The 15,473-nt window shown below is 41.3% G+C and overlaps 1 long non-coding RNA gene across 1 annotated transcript; it reads right to left on the minus strand.

Moving 5' to 3' along the window:
• Positions 1-11,230: 11,230 nt before the first annotated feature.
• LOC106593898 (uncharacterized) lies at positions 11,231-14,908 on the minus strand. The gene is made up of 4 exons (XR_014392265.1): positions 14,719-14,908; positions 12,234-12,560; positions 11,961-12,071; positions 11,231-11,582 (listed from the first exon to the last, which is right to left on the minus strand). It is a non-coding gene; the product is annotated as an uncharacterized LOC106593898 (long non-coding RNA).
• Between the last annotated feature and the right edge of the window lie 565 nt (positions 14,909-15,473).

A 15,473-nucleotide genomic window follows, 5' to 3' on the forward strand; every position in this document is an offset into this window, starting at 1 on the left:
CACGTCCTGACCAGTAAAAGGGTCATTTTACCTTAGTAGTATGGTCAGGGCGTGGCAGGGGGGTTGTTTTGTGTGTTTTGGGGTTTTGTGTTTCTAGGGGAATTTGTTCTAGTTTTCTATTTCTATGTTTCGTTTTCCATGTTCGGCCGAGTATGGTTTCCAATCAGAGGCAGGTGTCTTTCGTTGTCTCTGATTGGAAGCCATACTTAGGCAGCCTGTTTTCCTTTGGGTTTTGTGGGTGGTTGCTTTCTGTTTAGTGTGTTAGTAGACCTGACAGAACTGTTTGGCTGTTGTTTGTTTTTCTTTGTGAAGTGCTTTCATTCAAAATAAAAGATGAGCACTCAACACGCTGCGCCTTGGTCTATTCACTACGACGCCTGTGACAGGAGCAGACACCTTATTGTGGGACAGAAACCAGCAAGGGACACTGAAAGGTATAAAATCAACAGTAATGACACAACCACCTCATTCTTCTCTGCAGATTTTCAAAACAAAATACATGACATGTCTGCAAAAATCCATGTCTGCAAAAATCTCAGTATCCTACAATGGAATGTGCTGTGTGTAGATTGAGACTCTTGCCTAAAAACCAAAAAATGTACAATTGAGAGGAATATGTTAGTTAATAATGTAGAGACAAACAATTGTGCAAATTTTGTCATAAAGTTAATTTACAAAAATCGCTATTTAGCAAGTTAGCTAACATTAGCCAGCTAGCTAGCTAGTGTTATGACATGAGTATGAAATTGTAATTCGTGTTTAATGTTTTAGGGACTCTTTAGCAAACCAGGCTGTCGTCTTGTGAAACAGTGGATGTAAAGAATCTAGCTACATTTACTTTACTGCAAATTGAATGTACAATTGTGTAAGCTTGCTTGCTTATATTTGCAATGCAGCTGAAGTAACATAGCTAGCTAACTATTTATTTGCTTATTGTGTAGTGGAGGATAAAAATAACTGTATGCCTATGGATGTGTAGCTACAGTACAGTGGGGGGAAAAGTATTTGATCCCCTGCTGATTTTGTACGTTTGCCCACTTACAAAGAAATGATCAGTCTATAATTTTAATGGTAGGTTTATATGAACAGTGAGAGACAGAATAACAACAAAAAAATCCAGAAAAACGCATGTCAAAAATGTTATAAAATTATTTGCATTTTAATGAGGGAAATAAGTATTTGACCCCTCTGCAAAACATGACTTAGTACTTGGTGGCAAAACCCTTGTTGGCAATCACAGAGGTCAGACGTTTCTTGTTGGCCACCAGGTTTGCACACATCTCAGGAGGGATTTTGTCCCACTCCTCTTTGCAGATATTCTCCAAGTCATTAAGGTTTCGAGGCTGACGTTTGGCAACTCAAACCTTCACAGGTTTGAGCTCCCTCCACAGATTTTCTATGGGATTAAGGTCTGGAGACTGGCTAGGCCACTCCAGGACCTTAATGTGCTTCTTCCAGAGCCACTCCTTTGTTGCCTTGGCCGTGTGTTTTGAGTCATTGTCATGCTGGAATACCCATCCACGACCCATTTTCAATGCCCTGGCTGAGGGAAAGATGTTCTCACCCAAGATTTGACGGTACATGGCCCCGTCCATCGTCCCTTTGATGCGGTGAAGTTGTCCTGTCCCCTTAGCAGAAAAACACCCCCAAAGCATAATGTTTCCACCTCCATGTTTGACAGTGGAGATGGTGTTCTTGGGGTCATAGGCAGCATTCCTCCTCCTCCAAACACGGCGAGTTGAGTTGATGCCAAAGAGCTCCATTTTGGTCTCATCTAACCACAACACTTTCACCAGCTGTCCTCTGAATCATTCAGATGTTCATTGGCAAACTTCAGACGGGCATGTATATGTATTCTTGAGCAGGGGGACCTTGCGGGCACTGCAGGATTTCAGTCCTTCACGGCGTAGTGTGTTACCAATTGTTTTCTTGGTGACAATGGTCCCAGCTGCCTTGAGATCATTGACAAGATCCATCCCGTGTAGTTCTGGGCTGATTCCTCACCATTCTCATGATCATTGCAACCCCACGAGGTGAGATCTTGCATGGAGCCCCAGGCCAGGGGATATTGACAGTTCTTTTGTGTTTCTTCCATTTGCGAATAATCGCACCAAATGTTGTCACCTTCTCACCAAGCTGCTTGGCGATGGTCTTGTAGCCCATTCCAGCCTTGTGTAGGTCAACAATCTTGTCCCTGAGATCCTTGGAGAGATCTTTAGTCTTGGCCATGGTGGAGAGTTTGGAATCTGATTGATTGTTTGCTTCAGTGGACGTGTCTTTTTTACAGGTAACAAGCTGCGGTTAGGAGCACTCCCTTTAAGAGTGTGCTTCTAATCTTTTTTCCCCCACTGTACGTACTGTATGTGTGTGGATGCCAGGATGATTTTCCTCATAGACAAACTGCAAATAAGAGTATATTTTATTTTTAGCAAAATCTCAAGATGTGTCAACGAGGGAGATGGACTGCAAATTAGTAAGTAAGTAGACTTTAATATCTGATACATTTCTGTTTTGCAATTACAAAAATATCCAACATTCTTTAAACATTATTTTAAACAACTATATCATTACTTCTATCATAAAGTAAATACATGTAAGGTTTGGTGACATATATCATAACTGAAACAAGGAACATTTGAACACCACGCAACCATGTGGTAAAACAGTTTTCTAAAGAAAAATATGTGGTTAAGAAAAAAGGAAGTTATGTATCTAGTTCTTGGAAACAGACAGCAGGCCTATGCGCTTACTCTATAGTGTGAACATGCAAAACAAAGCTGTAACATGATTCAACATGGCTGTCGTCTGTATCAACTCTGGGCCTGTCAGGGTTGCGTCCCTATAACCTCTCATTCTTCCTGAAGTGTGCAATCGTTCACTACTCCCCACAATTTTTGTCTGTGGTATGTATAGCCAACTAGTATAATTAGTGTTTGTAAATATGGTGATTACTATTAAGGTTCTGGTCTTTTGCGATACAAACAGGTACACAACAAACAAGATAACTATACAATTACAGTGCCTTCAGAAAGTATTCATACAACTTGACTTATTCCATAGTTTGTTGTGTTACAGCCTGAATTCAAAATTGATTAAATCGTTTTTTTCCCCTCTCGCCCATCTGAACACAGTACCCCACAATAACAAAGTGAAACAATGTTTTTTTAAATTCTTGCAAATTTCTTGAAAATGAAATACAGAAATATCTCATTTATTATTCACACCCCTGTTTTCACACCCCTGAGTCAATACATGTTAGAATCACCTTTGGCAGTGACTACAGCTGTGAGTCTTTCTCGGTAAGTCTGTAAGAGCTTTGCACACCTGGATTGGAAAATATTTGCAGGGTCTGTCAAGGTGGTTGTTGATCATTGCTAGACAGCCTTTCAAGGCTTGCCATAGATTTTCAATCCAATTTAAGTTAAACAGTAACTAGACCATTCAAGAACATTCCATGTCATCTTGGTAAGCAACTCCAGTGTATATTTGTCCTTGTATTTTAGGTTATTGTCCTGCTGAAAGGACAATTTCTTTCCCAGTGTCTGTTGGAAAGCAGACTAAACACAGGTTTTCCTCTAGGATTTTGTCTGTGCTTAGCTCCATTACGTTTCTTTTTATCATAAAAAACTCCCTAGTCCTTGCCGATGACAAACATACCATAACATGATTCAGCCACCACCATGCTTGAAAATATAAAGAGTGTTACTCAGTGTTGTGTTGGATTTGCTCCAAACATAAGGCTTTGTACTCAGGACATAAAGTTAATTTTTTTGCCACTTGTTTTGCTGTTCTACTTTAGTGGCTTATTGCAAACAGAATGCATGTTTTGGAATATTTTTATTCTGTACAGGCTTCCTGTGACGATTGTCAAAATGAGTAGACCAAGGTGCAACGTGTTCATATTTCTATTTTTTATTAAACTCAGAACACGAAATCAAAACAACAAACAAAGAAAAAACAAACATCATGTTCTGCAGGCTAACTGAGCTGTACAAAAATAAGATCCCACAACTGAAGGTGGAAAAAAGGGCTGCCTATGTATGATTCCTAATCAGAGACAACGATAGACAGCTGCCTCCGATTGGAAACCATACTCGGCCAATCAAAGGAAAAAACACAACATAGAAATATAACCCATAGAATGCCAACAGAGAAAAACGTCTCTCTCAGGTCAGGGCGTGACACTTCCTTCTGTTCACTCTGCCATTTAGGTTAGTATTGTGGAGTATTTTGGTATTTGGTATTTTTTTAGGATCCCCATTAGCTATCGCAAAAGCAGCAGCTACAGGTGCTGACAGGTGAAACAGATCAGGGTGTGACATGGAGTTAGAAAGTACCTACTAATGATGTTCCATTGATAATGGTATGAGTATTCCTACAGACTGCCTCCAATTTTCAATGGTCTCCCCAAGCCACCTCCATTGGCTGCTGGGGACCCCCCTCCACTTCACCTGTCCGTAATCCACCTTTCTTTCCTTCTGTCTCATCTGCTTCTTCAGTATCCTGACATCAGTGTATTCCACATCCTGACTGTCGACATTAACTCTGGAGAGAGAGAGAGAGAGAGAGAGAGAGAGAGAGAGAGAGAGAGAGAGAGAGAGAGAGAGAGAGAGAGAGAGGTGAATAGTAGTACTTGAGTGAAATTAAGAGCTACATCTAGGTCTTCAAAAGTATTTTTGTGGTAGTGGAAGAAATGTTCTGATTTTAGATTTTAAAAGCAGTAAAGTAGATTAAGATTTCATAGGTTTTAAGTGTTTGTCTAAGTTGTGAAAGTAGTAAAAAGGTCAGTTATTTGTAAAAGTTGACACGAAAATGCGATTACTAAAACAGCTGTGTCATTTGATCGGTAGAAGATCATTCTGTTCTGATTTCAGATTTGAATAGCAGAAAAAAAGACGGATATGTCATATCATACGTTCTAAGTTTTTGTCTAACTTGATGGAAAAGTGGTCAAAATGTAAGTTGCTTGTAAAAGCTGAGAGGAAATGTAGATGATCCGGTTACTAAAACAGTAGTATTGATTCATCGTTTGAAGATAATTCTGTTCTGTTTTCACATTTTAATAGCGGAGAAGCAGACTTAGATTTCATATGCTGTCTAAGGTGTGTAAGTCTATTGTCTAAGTTGTCAGGAAAGTGGTCAAAGTAGCTGATTTAGGTCAGAAGTTACATTTTTTAGAGTGGATAGAATAGAATTTTGGAAGCAATGATGTCACAATGGGCCCTTTAGAATGTTGAGGAAATCCCATTAAAGTGAATGGATGACGAAAAGGACAAAAAGTTTAAAAAGTATAAAATATATACAAAAAAGTTGTACACAAGCACACTATTCCAAACTGATCTGTACGTTTGAAAGTTTGAATGGCATTTCTAGCTTAAACAGTGTATGAAAAATAGCATTCCAAATAATTACAAGTCAGAAGCATGATAAAGCTTTAAAGTGTGACGATTTAGGTATTCAAACCCCTTACATGTGGTTGCCTCTGTTTTGGAGGCTGTCACATCTGCTCCTGCTACGCCCTCTGGTGTTCATCCGGTGTCTTCCTGATCTGCAGTTACTCCCCCTGTACACTCTCTCTCTCTCTCCCTCTCCCTCTCTGTGTGGTTGAAGACAGGTGTGCTGGAGTCAGAGCAGATCCCTACCAGCTGCAACTCGTTCCATAATCAAGACCTCTACAAATACTCAGTCCTGCCACTTCCACTCTGCCAGATCATAATCTCTTCTCAGGAAGTTCATGAGTCTAGCCATTTATGATTATTCAAGATCCTGTTACTCTGCCGTGCCTGTTTCCCTGCCTGACACCGTTTATCCTCTCATTGCAGTTACCACTCTGTCTGTGGCTCCTGTCTCCCATTCCACATCACACCACTCAACTACCTTGCTCTGGATTTTACTCACCACCACTACCTTGGATTCCCTTAAGGACCTGTTTACCCTGTTCTACTCAGCTAACTCCAACCTCAGTCACCACATCTGGTTTTTCTGCAACTCATCCGAGCTTCCCCGGATCTGCACTCCATATCTCCCTGTGTAACAAGACATATTTTGGTTCATTCATCCCTGTTTCCTCATGAGTCTGCTCTTGGGTTCCCCTGTGTCGCTCTGCCGAACAGTACGATCTGGCCTAGAGATGAACCCAGCAGACTCCACTAATCTTCACCAAAGTCTTGTCGGTCAAGGCACCCTTCTTGAGCAACATGACCAAGCCCTGCTGGAGAACATCAAGGAGTCTTTACGGAGCCTGTCTGACCTACAGGTCCAAACCTCCGCCCCGAGTTCACAACCAGTCTCAAGTCCCTCTTCTCCACCCCGGGAGCCTTTTGTTCTGACTCCTGAGTGCTATGATGGTAATCTTGGCACTTGCAGAGCCTGTCTTGTGCAATGTTCACTAGTATTTGAGCAACAGCCCTACTCCTATGCTAGTGAATGAGCCAAGATTTTTGTTGTTGTTGATTGGCTGCCTTCGGGGAGCAGCGCTTTCCTGGGCCACTGCATGTGGGAGAGACAGTCACCTATCTGCTTCTCCTACAGTGGATTCACAGATGAGATGAGGAAGGTCTTCGACCACCCAGTCTGTGGAAAGGATGCCGCTAAACGACTTCTGTCCCTACGTCAAGGCTCCCAGAGTGTGGCTGAAATGGCATATGAGTTCCGCACCTTCGCCACAGAGAGCGGCTGGAATGACGAGGCCATTCAGGGAGCCAACTCAAAGATGAGTTGGTGTCCAGAGAGGAGCCTGATGGACTTGACGAACTAATTTCTCTCACTTTCCGCATTGACATCCGTCTCCGTGAGCATCAGAGGGAGAGGGGAGGTAGGGTTGTATGTCCCATAACATCTGCTTCAGTGCCTTGCTCTCCTTCTCCGACTGCATCACATCTTCAAGCATGTTCTAATCCTGAAACCATGCAGCTCGGCCGGACCCGTCTATCTCCAGAGGAGAGGCAGCGGCGTATCAGTACTAGGAGCTGTCTATATTGTGGACAGGTTGGTCACCTAGTCTCCACTTGTTCCCTGTGTCCAGCAAAAGAGGGGGCTCAGCAGTAGTGGGGGATATACTGTTGAGCCAAATCGCCTGCCCATCATCTCCCAGACCCCTGCTTGAGGCCAACCTTGTGTGGCAGAGCCAGGCTTTTCCTCTGCCTGCTCTCAAAGATTCAGGTGCCAACAAGAGCTTTCTGGACCAAGGGGTCGTTAATCGGTTGGGTCTGGACACTGTTTCACTCAATTCACCTCTGGATGCCAACGCTCTCAATGGAAAGCTACTCTTCCGCGTTTTGGAGAGAACTGTTCCTGTTATCATGTGTCTCTCTGGAAATCACCAGGAAAAGATCAGTTCCCACATAATCAACTGTTCTCACTCACCTCTGGTTCTGGGTCATCCATGGTTAAAGCTACACAACCCACAGATTGACTGGTCCACCGGAAGGGTAACTACTTGGAGTATATTTTGTCATTCTGTCTACATTCTGCCCTTCCTCCTGCTTTGTCTGCATCTCAGTCCATTCCAGAACCCCCAGACCTGTCTTCTGTTCCTCCAGAATATCACGGTCTAGCTCCTGTATTCAGTAAGCACCACACCCCGTCTCTGCCGCCTCATCGGCCGTACCACTGTGCTATAGAGCTTCAGCCTGAAGCTCCTCTCCCAAGTAGCAGGTTGTATAAACTCTCTCGCCCCGAGCAAGAAGCCATGAAAGAATACATCCAGGACTCCCTGGCTGTTGGACATATGAGGCCTTCTTCCTCTCCGGTGGGAGCTGGGTTTTTCTGTCAAGAAGAAGGATGGGTCACTGAGGCCATGCATAGACTTCCGTGGGTTGAATAGTATCACTGTCAGGAACAAGTGTCCCTTGCCACTCAACAGTTCTACTTTTGCTGGTGCCACAGTGTTTACTAAACTTGACCTACGGAATGCCTACCACCTTGTCCGCATCAGAGAGGGGGATGAGTGGAAAATGGCATTCAACACACCCCTTGGATATTTAGAGTATTTGGTTATGCCTTTTGGTCTCACTAACGCCCCTGCTATTTTTCGAGCCTGGTTAATGATGTCCTAAGGGATGTCATTAGGCGTTTTGTTTTTGTCTACGTTGATGACATTCTTATTTTTTCAAAGGACCTTGAGGCTCACAAGCAACACGTTCTCCAAAGACTATTGGATGTGAGTCATGTTTCCTCTGTCCTTCTTGGGTTACATTATTGCTCAAGGACAGCTAAGAATGGACCCTGCCAAGGTTAGGGCAGTCACAGTGTGGCCTGTGCCCGAGAATCTGAAGCAGTTACAGCATTTCCTGGGGTTTGACAATTTTTATAGACGATTCATCCGTGACTACAGTTGTTTGACAGCTCCTCTCACCACTCTCACCTCCACCTCCACTCCATTCCACTGGTCCCCTGAAGCAGAGGCAGGAACTCAAGCACCGCTTCACTTCTGCTCCAATCCTTACCCAGCCAGACCCAGAACTCCAGTTCGTCCTCGAGGTGGACGCTTCCGACACAGGAGAGGTGCAGTCCTGTCTCAACGTTCTCCCTTGGACCAGAAGCTCCATCCCTGTGCCTTCTTGTCCCGCAAGCTCTCACCTGCAAAGAGAAATTTTGACATAGGTAACCGGGAACTCCTGGCTGTTAATTTATGGGCTAGTGGAACGCCTCGCCAATATCCAATGGTAGCGCCTGCGCGAAATACGAAAAACCTTAAAATGCTATAATTTCAATTTCTCAAACATATGACTATTTTACACCATTTGAAAGATAAGACTCTCCTTTATCTAACCACATTGTCCGATTTCAAAAAGGCTTTACAGCGAAAGCAAAACATTAGATTATGTCAGGAGAGTACCCTCCCAAAAATAATCACACAGCCATTTTCAAAGCAAGCATATATGTCACAAAAACCAAAACCACAGCTAAATGCAGCACTAACCTTTGATCTTCATCAGATGACACTCCTAGGACATTATGTTATACAATACCTGCATGTTTTGTTCAATCAAGTTCATATTTATATCAAAAAACAGCTTTTTACATTAGCATGTGATGTTCAGAACTAGCATACCCACCGCAAACTTCCGGTGAATTTACTAAATTACTCACGATAAACGTTCACAAAGACCATAACAATTATTTTAAGAATTATAGATACAGAACTCCTTTATGCAATCGCGGTGTCAGATTTTAAAATAGCTTTTCGGTGAAAGCACATTTTGCAATATTCTGAGTAGATAGCCCGGCCATCATGGCTAGCTAATTTGACACCCACCAAGTTTGGCCCTCACCAAACTCAGATTTACTATAAGAAAAATTGGATTACCTTTGCTGTTCTTCGTCAGAATGCACTCCCAGTACTTCTACTTCAACAACAAATGTTGTTTTGGTTCGAAATAATCCATAGTTATATCCAAATAGCTCCGTTCTGTTCGTGCGTTCAAGTCACTATCCGAAGGGTGACGCGGCGGCGCATTTCGTGACAAAAAAATTCAAAATATTCCATTACCGTACTTCGAAGCATGTCAAACGCTGTTTCAAATAATTTTGTATGCTATTTTTCTCGTAAAATAGCGATAATATTCCAACCGGGCGACGTTGTGTTCATTCAAACACTGAAAGAAAAAAATAGAGTCGTCTCGTGCACGCGGACATCAGTGTCATTGTTCTCAGAAGGACCACTCACAAAAACCCCTGCTGTTTTTCGCCCAGAGACTGGAGAGCTCTCGTTCCACTTTCTGGCGCCTTCCTAGAGCCAATGGAAGCCTTAGAAAATGTCATGTTACAGCAGAGATGCTGTATTTTTGATAGAGATGCCCTAGAAGGAGAACAAATTGTCAGACAGGGCACTTCCTGTATAGAATCTTCTCAGGTTTTGGCCTGCCATATGAGTTCTGTTATACTCACAGACATCATTCAAACAGTTTTAGAAACTTTAGAGTGTTTTCTATCCAAATCTACTAATTATACATATTCTAGTTTCTGGGCAGGAGTAGTAACCAGATTAAATCGGGTACGTTTTTTATCCGGCCGTAAAAATACTGCCCCCTATCCCAAACAGGTTCAGAAACATAACAGTACCTCAGTCAGTTATAATTATCACGAGACAATGAATAATGAGACAACTCTATCTTTTAAAGAGACAATGTTCGAAAAACACTGCATCTATCATTAGTCATTATGAGAGTGATTCATTTGACAAAAGTGATTCTGAGTAGCCTATAGTATACCACAAAGAACTTTGATCAAGTGGTTCACTTTCTGCATGATACAAACAAGGCACTTTATATCATGCGTTAAACAAGGAAATCGACACATAAAGAAACATCTTATGAGACACTCCTGCTAACATCACCAACAGTCCAAACAAAGCCTTCATGTCTCTTCATAACACAGGGCTCAAGTCAGCAAATTAAGCTATACTGTACTTTACCAAAATCCTAAATATTTCATTCTGTGCTGATTTTCCATAAGGAAAGAGGAACTTAAATGCATGTATCTTGATGTGTAATATCAGATAAGTTGTAAAAAAGTGATGTGAGGCTACACTCTTAGAAAAAAAGTTTATATCTAGAACTTAAAAGTGTTCTTCGGCTGTCCCCTTTCCACGGAGGGTTCTATATGGAATTCACCTCTAAGAGTGTACTTCTGATTGTAAATAAATATTCTGCCTGAGAAAATGACACCTCGTTTGTTTTGTCAGGGCAGTGGTCAGCTCTAACATATTGAACAAGCTGTTCATCACTGACATTAACACAGTACCTTCTTCACAATTAGTCGGCTCTTTCAGTCCATTTAAGATTGTGACATTATAAAAAAAGAAATGAAGGAGAAAGAAAGAAAGGGGATTTAAGAGGAGGAGAGGTGAGAGAAATAAATGATGTTTCCCAGATGGTTGTTTGCGACACATGCGATGGCATCGACCGGTTGTAACTGATTCCTTTTGGGTTGCAGCTAGACAGAATAACAATATATCATTATGGACTGAATTTATATAGCAATTCCTGGGAGGTCAAACCGTGATGAATTGGGTTTGTTTATTAGAAGCAAATTTAGAAAATAACAAAAAAAAGAACCATTCTTTCATAGAGGGCACACTAGCGGGCCATCCTTTCAATCACAAACTTCTGCAGTGAATGACAACTTTTACTACTGCATAATAACCTTGTTGAGAGTTTGTAAAAAATAAATAATGCATCAATAAATAAAACATTAAATCAGTAACAGAGAGACTATGACAAATGTAGACAGTCCAGTTGTTGGGTTATTTATTTAGGTAAAGAATGTACAAAACCCTCAGCATTGAATGTCATGAAATATAACAGTAATATGGGAAAGTTAATCCAATTCGTTTCAGTAACAAATGTAGGAACAAGGCATCCATACAACTTCAAAAAGACCAACCCTTCGAACATGCAGCTCTCATTGGCCAAGCTGTATTCCAGCATACAAAGTCTCCTCCTGCCCCTCAGGTCTGTCTCTCTCAGTGTTTGGTTTGGCACCCTCCAGCACTACAATCTGTCCATACACCACCTCCTCTGGAGCCTCCCTCTGTTTCCCTCTGTCATCACATTCCAGTTCTGGACTCTCATCAGCATCTGTGTGGAGATGTTTACATTAGTTTTTAGGGGGGGGGGGGGGGGGTGGTAGGATATTGCACAGATCATTTGTTGTCATTTAACATTTGAGGTATGTAAGCAACTCACATACGCTCTAATGTTGATTTAGAAATAGCATCCATTCACCTCCTTCACATGCACTTGACCAATCTGTAGATATGGAAATAGGCCTATCGAAATGTATCTAGGCCTACACTAATTCAAAGTAGGAACAACAACCTAAAAAAAAATCTAAAATGAGCCACAACACTGAAACAACAGTCACATGAGCTGACTGATTGTTGTAATCAGTGGTGTTGATGTTTATCTTTGACGTTTGTTAGATGTGTTAGATTGTTAGGCTGTCACATTACTGACCTGGTGCCTGTGGAGGGTTCCTCCTCTTGCGAATACAGTAAACTCCCACCACCACTGCAAGGACCAGGACCACAGCTACTAGTGACCCTATGACAGGCCCATAAGATCCTCCTGCATGATATGGTGAGGAGAAATAGCGGTGGTGGGTGGGGGGTTTGACACAGTCCCTCACAAATCATGCATGACAACGTTCAAGCATTCAAGATAAATTGCCTTTGGCTTCTATGGAATATTCTTATTTGGCAAATTGATGTGAGTTTTTTAGCTCCTCACCTCCAATTATCAGTTGTACTCCTCTGGTCTCCAAGTACCTTCCTTCTGAATTATGGATTTCTAAACAATATTTAGCAGAATCACTCCTCTCTGTGTTATTTATTTTAAATGTCCCATTATTGATAAAGAACTCTGATCTGGCTTTAATTAATATATAGGTAACGTTGTTTTTTTTCATTTTGAATATCTTTGAATTAGCACCAGTGGGGTCTTTTGTTAATGTAAGTTCGGATCCTGTGGCATCATTCATCAGCTGGAGATAGACAGTTCCTCCCAGAGCTCCGTAACACGACATGTTCTGTGTAGCATTACAGGATGTCTCCATGCCTGTGGATAGAAAAAATAGCTGTTTTGTTGATAGTGATGATAAGTGTAAATCCTTTGCTAAAACTTTATTAATAGCATTTATCCAACTGGTGCGTCTAATCCTGAATGCTGATTGTTTAAAACCGCATCCCAGCAGGTGTCTATTACACAAGTTTTGCCACTGGCTATATCTATGACGTTAAAATGCCTATTTACTCTGTTCCATCTGACTGCGCAATCCACTTTCTCAATGTTTTTAATTAAAATATGTCATCAATATTTGAATATGTTGGCAACCCATTGTATAAATGTGATAATTCCTTTGAAGCCGGTGTTTGGAGGATATATTGGCACGGTATGCCGGCCCTCGACTTCGTCTCGGGACTAACAACACCCGTGCCAATATCCTCCAAACACCTGCTTCTCGGAAATTATCACTTAATTCACTTTGTGACATTATGATAGCCCAAACTGATCTTTTGACAAGTAAATCATTTTCTTGAGCTTGTCTTTTAAAATAATTAACCATCAATTTATACTGAACAAAAATATGAACTCAACATGCAACCATTTCAAAGATTTTACTGAGTTAAAGTTCATAGAAGGAAATCAGCCAATCAGCATGAGTTTTTCCCCACAAAAGGGATTTTATTACAGACAGAATGTCACGTTCTGACCTTAGTATGAGGTCATTTTTCCATAGTAGTTTGGTCAGGGCATGACGGGGGTGTTTTTGTCTATGTATTTTGGGTTTTCTGTTTTCTATGTGGGTTGTCGTTCTGTGTTGTATTTTCTATGTTGTGGCCGGGTATGGTTTCCAATCAGAGGCAGGTGTTTTTCGTTGTCTCTGATTGGAAGCCATACTTAGGCAGCCTGTTTTTCATGGGGTTTTGTGGGTGGTTGTTTTCCGTTTCGTTGTTTGTACCTGATGGGACTGTTGTTGGTCGTTTTGTTATTTTGCAAAGTGTTTTCATTAAAAATAAATATGAGCACTTCACACCCCGCATTTTGGTTTCCTTTAAACGACCCTTATTACACAAACTCCTGAGCTCCCCCCTCACCCTCCTCAGACGATCCCACAGGCAAAGAAGCCGGATGTGGATGTCCTGGGCGGGCGTGGTTATGCGTGGTCTGCGGTTGTGAGGCTGGTTGTATGTACTGCTAAATTCTCTAAAACAATGTTGTTAGAGACATTAAAAAGCTTGGGTGGACATTCCTTCAGTCAGCATGTCAATTGCATGCTACCTCAAAACTTGAAACATCTGTGGCATTGTGTTGTGTGACAAAAGTGTCCTTTTATGGTCCCCGGCACAAGGTGCACCTGTGTAATGATCACGCTGTTGAATCAGTTTCCTGATAGGCCACATCTGTCAGGTGGATGGATTATCTTGGCAAAGGAGAAATGCTCACAAACAGCAATGTTGTCATAATCGTCGTAGTGAGTGGACCAAAACGCAGCGGGTATATATATGCTCATCTTCTTTTATTGAAGAAAACAAAAACAAAAATCATCCTGTTATTATTCACGGGTCTTGAACAAACGCCGAAAACCAGTCCTGTAAGGTTCACTGACAATACACGGAGACAACTACCCACAAAACCCATGGAAAAACACCCCTACTAAATAGGACCTTCAATTAGAGGCAATGAGGAACAGCTGCCTCCAATTGAAGGTCAACCCAAGAAACTTAAACATAGAAATAGACACATTAGAACAAACATAGAAATATACTAACATAGAACATAAACCAAAAACCCCGAAACACATAAAACAAACACCCCCTGCCACGCCCTGACCAAACTACAATAACAAATAACCCCCTTTACTGGTCAGGACGTGACAAATGTAAACAAATTTGTGCACAAATGTTGAGAAATAAGCTTTTTGTGCATATGTAACATTTTTGGGATCTTTTATTTCAGCTCATGAAAAATGGGACCAACACTTTACATGTTAGGTTTATATTTTTGTTCAGTATAAATTGCAATGCTCTATGATCCTACATAAGTGACATTGATTTGTGACTGTTACTTTTCTCTTCATAATAGTGTTGCATGCTGCTGTAATTATTCAGTTACACACCATTTATAACACTGGGTTGTTGACGTTTTAATTTTGCATGACCTCCATAGACAAACAGGTATGTATCTCAGTATAGAAAAACATTTTTTATCTTACCATAAGAGGGTTCTGCTGACATAATCAGAAGTCCAAAAATCATTAACATGTTCCTTTACAATGGGTATCTACTGATGTGGCAACTATAGATTCACTATTGAAGTCCCAAACTAGGATTACAAACAACAAACTACCGGCCACATAAGTCAGAATGTCATTAGGCTATTTGAGTAAAACATCTAAATGATCGTGTCATTTCAGGGATGGGGAAGGAAGTGTTTGAACACAACCATGATCTCACTTCTTCATTTCACAGACATAAACATTTTAGTATATAGGATAAGGCATTTTTTTACCTTTAACTAGGCAAGTCAGTTAAGAACAAATTCTTATTTTCAATGACAGGCTAGGAACAGTGGATTAACTGCCTTCAGTGGCAGAATAACTGATTTTTACCTTGTCAGCTTCCAGGATTCGATGTCACAACCTTTCAGTTACTAGTCCAACGCTCTAACCACTAGGCTACCTGCCACCCCGTATATACTTAAGCGAACAAGAGATCTTGAGACTAGATTTATATTAGGGCTATGAGATTTAATGTGATACAAAATAAATTATCACACCAGATTTACACAGTGAGAACTTTGTTTCAGTCTTATACTGTAGGTTATTTAGAGAAACACTATGCCCTTTTAATAGCTGTGTCTGTTACAGTGTTTCTCTGACACAAACTCAAGTCAGTTGTCAAGTGCAAGTTGCAAGAATGGTTGAGAATGTCACGTCCTGGCCAGTATAAGGGTTAATTGTTATTGTAG

This window comes from Salmo salar, chromosome 05 (genome assembly GCF_965601325.2).
Source record: "Salmo salar chromosome 05, fSalSal1, whole genome shotgun sequence".
NCBI classification, from domain to species: domain Eukaryota; kingdom Metazoa; phylum Chordata; class Actinopteri; order Salmoniformes; family Salmonidae; genus Salmo; species Salmo salar.